Raw genomic sequence first — 4,800 nt, 5'->3', positions numbered from 1 at the left:
TCATTCAAGAGTTTGACAAATCTGTCATATAAATCAGTCAATGACTCATTAGGCTTTGAGTCAAAGTGTTCATACTCTTGAGTGAGTATTGTCTTCCTGTTCTTCTTAATCGAATCCGTTCCCTGGCACCTTGTCTCCAAGGCATCCCATATCTCCTTTGCAGTCTTGTAGTTAATTACCCTGTTTGACATTACATTATCAATGGCACTATGCAGCAAGTGTCGTACCTTAGCATCCTTAGCAATTGAAACGATATCTTCAGCAGTGTAATCACTCTTCTCCTTTGGTACAGACTTTTCTTGTTTCACCTGCAACTACAACAGCGAGTTTTGTTGGCTTGTGAGGTCCTTCATGGATTCTGTCAAGATATTCTGGATCAGTAGCTTCCAGAAACATAGTCATCCTCACCTTCCATATGGGATATTCAGATGGCTTCAATATGGGAACTCTAATAGCCTCGTATCGACTATGGATTTGAGTCTTTGGTGGTTCTTCAGTTTTGGTGGGCTTGGTTGGAGTTTCTGCTTCAGACATGATTGTTTTTGGATCTTAAACTGTTTATGTGTTAACAGATAGGCTCTGATACCACTTGTTAGGTCACACACACTGTAGAAGGGGGTTGAATACAGTGTATATCACAATCAAATCGAATACAAGTAACAGAAAATAGACTTTATTCAATGCAATAAACTCTGTTACAATATGGAACTGTCCTCTCTCAGTGATGAACAAATATCACGAGAGCTGCTAGGGTTACAATGAATAATATTCTCGATAATGATAACACCTATAGTGTAAACCCTATGTCTGTGTTTATATATCACACAGTTACAAGATAATCGCTAATTGATATGGAATATAATTTTGCTTCGTAAAATATATCAATCAGATATCTTTTCTTCCAAGTATTCCATTCTTCATAGAATTCCTTCTTCATGCATATCTCTTCTTACGTTTGTCTTGATCTTCTTTCCTTTCAATCAGCCGCCTTCCTTATCTGAAAGTTTCCTTTAAGTCCTGATATTATCTCCTGATAAATATCTCCTGAACCTTAAGTACTGATCACTTAAGTTCTGACTTCAGTATAAGTGCTGATTTCAGTTAAGTACTGATTTGTCCTGTTTAAGTAAGATCTGAAAACTAAACATAAATCATATTAGTCATGACATTATCAAATATATCTAACAATCAATTGCTCCTAACATAGACAATTATTATTATAATCAGATATGTCTTGTTGGCTAAGTTTGTGATGGCTATATATACATAGTCATGTTATTGTTTTGATGTATGCTTGAGTATTGTTTGACTTAAGCATCGCTTGAGTGAATACCGTTTGGAGAGATTGATTATATTATTGATAATTGTTTGGATTAATAATACAAGTTGGGACGTGAATTTTTCCGCGTCATATATTGTGTGTGTATTTTGCATTATTTGTTTGCTTATATATTTGTGTGTATTCCCCCTAACAATAGCTACAATTTATTTTTTCCTCCTCCATTTTATGTGTTGGAGATCTTTGTGTGTGAATATTCGTTGAGTTAATGATGAGTACTTTCGATTCAAAAAAAAAGTATGTATATTATATTAAGAGTAGCGCAGTCAAACAGATAATTCATATACAAATCTGTCTAAATCCGTATCCACATCCACAATTGTCAGATTTGAATACGGATAATATCTGTTTTAATTCGGATACGAATAATATCTGTTTTTTTGGAATACGAATAAGGATTTTTTGAATTTTTTTATGACCCTACCGTATTGAAGATGAGTTTAGAATATTTTTTACGATTAAACTCAAATGATATATTTATATATGTATAAAGTAAAGCTGCAAATGAATAGAGCCGTCCGTGAACAAAACTCGGGATCGGCTCGTTTAAGTGAACTTGGCTCGACTCGTTTTCTTAAAAGAGTTGATCGCGAAAATAAAAACAATCTCAGATAATTAAACGAGCCGAACCGAGTTTTTTGTATGTTCGGCTCAAACTCAGCTCGTTTAACTTAGACTCGGCTCGAACTCGGTAACTCGACTCGGATAAAATTTATATATATATAACAAATAATAAATATTTACTAATCACTTGTATAAAGATTTTAATTTGTTTTAAATAAAATTATTACTTATTTAAAATAAATAATTTAATTAAATTTAATATATATATTTTAATAATAAATAAAATAATTAAGTTAATAATTTAATACATATCACTAGAGTTTGATTACTTTTAAAAAATAAGTTCTAATTAAACTTAACCCTAAATTTTACCTCACACTTTTATTAGAGGAGTTTATGATAAAATCGACCAAAATTACATCAAATAAATTAAAATAGTGAGATGTTAAAATAACTTATAATATTATAATATTTTTAAGAAAAAAATAAAATAATTTATATTTCTCGACCACTTAAATGGCTTCCTTCCTTTTATTTTATATGTCTTTTCTAATATAAACCAATTTAACTAAAATATCAAAATTACTAAATCTTTGACAATCGACATCAACATTTTAAAAGTACAGTTAAACCTCGACAAATGAATACGCTCGGGACCGGGAAAATTTATTAATTTAACGAGATTACTCATTTATTAAGATTAAAAATATATTGTGTCTATTATGTTGGGACCGAGAAAAAATTATTCATTTGACGAGGTTATTCGTTTATCGATTTATATATTTAACAAGGTTCTATTGTAATGTACGATTTTTAAAGTTATGAATGTTCCAATAATTTAAAATATATTTTTTTGTTCTTTAAAACTCGACTTGTGAAATAAATTGATAAAATTATATGGATTAAGAAACAAGTGTAGAGTGTGAGTGTGCTTATAATTGTAAGATGAAACAAGTATTTGATCTTTATATAACTTATAATATTATAAATTATACCTTAAGCTTAATTAATAAAAAAATATATGCGAACTATTAGTTGACAACTCGACTCGGCTCGGTTGTTCGTGAGCAAACTCGTGTTCGGTTCGGCTCAGCTTGTTTATAAATGAGTCGATCGTGAACATTTTTTTTGGCTCGGTTTTTAAACTTGGCTCGACTCGTTTAAAAAAAATTATGCTCGGCTCGGCTCGGAAAGAACTCGGCTCGGTTTTGTTCGTTTGCAGCTCTGATATAAAGTATGTGTATACTTATATAAAATTTGTATAAATATATTATTTAATGCATACACACACACACTATAAATTAAAATAATAAATTTTACATTATGTAGAATTATATATGTATATAATTTGAATATAATATTTGTATTTAGTTTCTGATTTGAATATTCCGAATTCGAATACAGATGATATCAGCTTGATTTCAGTTACGAATAATATTCGTTTTTTCTCGGATACGATTGCAGACTTTTTGGACCAAATTTTTTGACACTGATTAAGAATTTTCGCTAAAAATGCTTAAATACATTTGTAATATTGAAGATTAAATAATTGAAATACGAATTTGAACCCCACCTCATAAAATTAACATACTCGGTGTCCCCGGAGAACTGATCGGCCACCCAATCCACCTACGTAATTAGTTTTTTTCTGGAAAGTAAAGGAGTTGTTTTGTTTAGTGGCTCATCTGAGAGTTTGAACAAAATACAGTAACTTGCAGGGGCTGAGGTGATATTATCAAGGTTATCCATGATTACAACAAATTAAGTATATTATCAAATAATTCAATTTTATTGTTATTATTATTATTATTATTACTAATTTGAAATTTTGTAACTACTGTTATATTCTGAGTTTCAATTCTTTAATTTTAATTAATAAACTCCTACCATATAAATTCATAAATATTATCTACATTTATTAATATTATATAAGTTCAAATTTACTTAAGTTTAGTAAATTAGTTTGATATTTAGTGACACGCTGTATACGATATATATTTATATATCTTCACTATATTATTTGGGAAAAAATGTATATATCTTCGCTGTTGTCATATTAATTTATTAATATTAATAATAATATTATTATTATTTGTTAGTTATCATATTCCTTAGTACTTTGTTCCCGATAAAGAATTTAGATTTGTCGGGGGTTTCTTGTACCACATAGAAAGACTTATACTTGGGGGCATACCCTAAACGCCATATAAGCCATAAGCCTACACATGGCCGAAAATAGCGCCTAGAAGGATGTCTCAAACTCTGATGGCCGTGACTTTGTGCTGGGATTCGGTTGATGAAGGCGAGGGTTATACATATGACGATGAATGAATAGCTATTTGGTGAGAATGAAAATTATTTATTATCATCAGCTATTCTTAACAATCCTGATTCTATTTTTATACCTCAACAATATGTTCCAAGGGTTGAGCTTGATCGGACTTGGCTTTCGGATGTCCCAATGGTTGTGCCTCAGACTTGGACTTCAGATGTTCTAAGGGTTGAGCCTGTTGAAATTCAGTAAAGATAATAATAAGAACAACAATGCAATACAGAAAAACTAATACTTGTATTGAGGAACCGGAATGCACTTAATGACTACATTGTGTTCTCTCTATGATTTTCGAAAAATGTGTTGTAATACTTTAATGCACAAAGAGAATAACTTGCATACACTCTGTAATTGTTAAAGACTGTAAAAACAAAAGAACTAGCTACATCTTTTATTCAAAACAAGAAACGTACATATACATCTGATATGCAGGTGGTGAGCTAATAACCAGGACCTAACCTCCTACTTTGACTCTGCTACCCAATTTATTCTCCTATCTTCCGAGAAGATCTCTACTAACTGAATGACCAAGTCACAGCAATAACTGATAAATAAAATAAAACAT

General features: G+C 30.6%; 1 long non-coding RNA gene across 2 annotated transcripts; it reads right to left on the bottom strand.

The window, feature by feature from the left end:
• Positions 1 to 657: 657 nt before the first annotated feature.
• On the bottom strand, positions 658 to 4,591 carry LOC141724417 (uncharacterized). Of its 2 annotated transcripts, none has more exons than XR_012576650.1 (2): positions 4,309 to 4,591; positions 658 to 1,140 (listed from the first exon to the last, which is right to left on the bottom strand). It is a non-coding gene; the product is annotated as an uncharacterized LOC141724417 (long non-coding RNA). The 2 variants fall into 2 exon arrangements; XR_012576651.1 differs by having other exon boundaries at positions 658 to 1,133.
• Positions 4,592 to 4,800: the final 209 nt, after the last annotated feature.

The sequence above is a fragment of the Apium graveolens genome, chromosome 1 (assembly GCF_009905375.1).
Source record: "Apium graveolens cultivar Ventura chromosome 1, ASM990537v1, whole genome shotgun sequence".
Lineage (NCBI taxonomy): Eukaryota > Viridiplantae > Streptophyta > Magnoliopsida > Apiales > Apiaceae > Apium > Apium graveolens.
The sequence above is the reverse complement of the archived record's forward strand: the minus strand, read 5'-3'. Positions and strand labels throughout refer to the sequence as shown.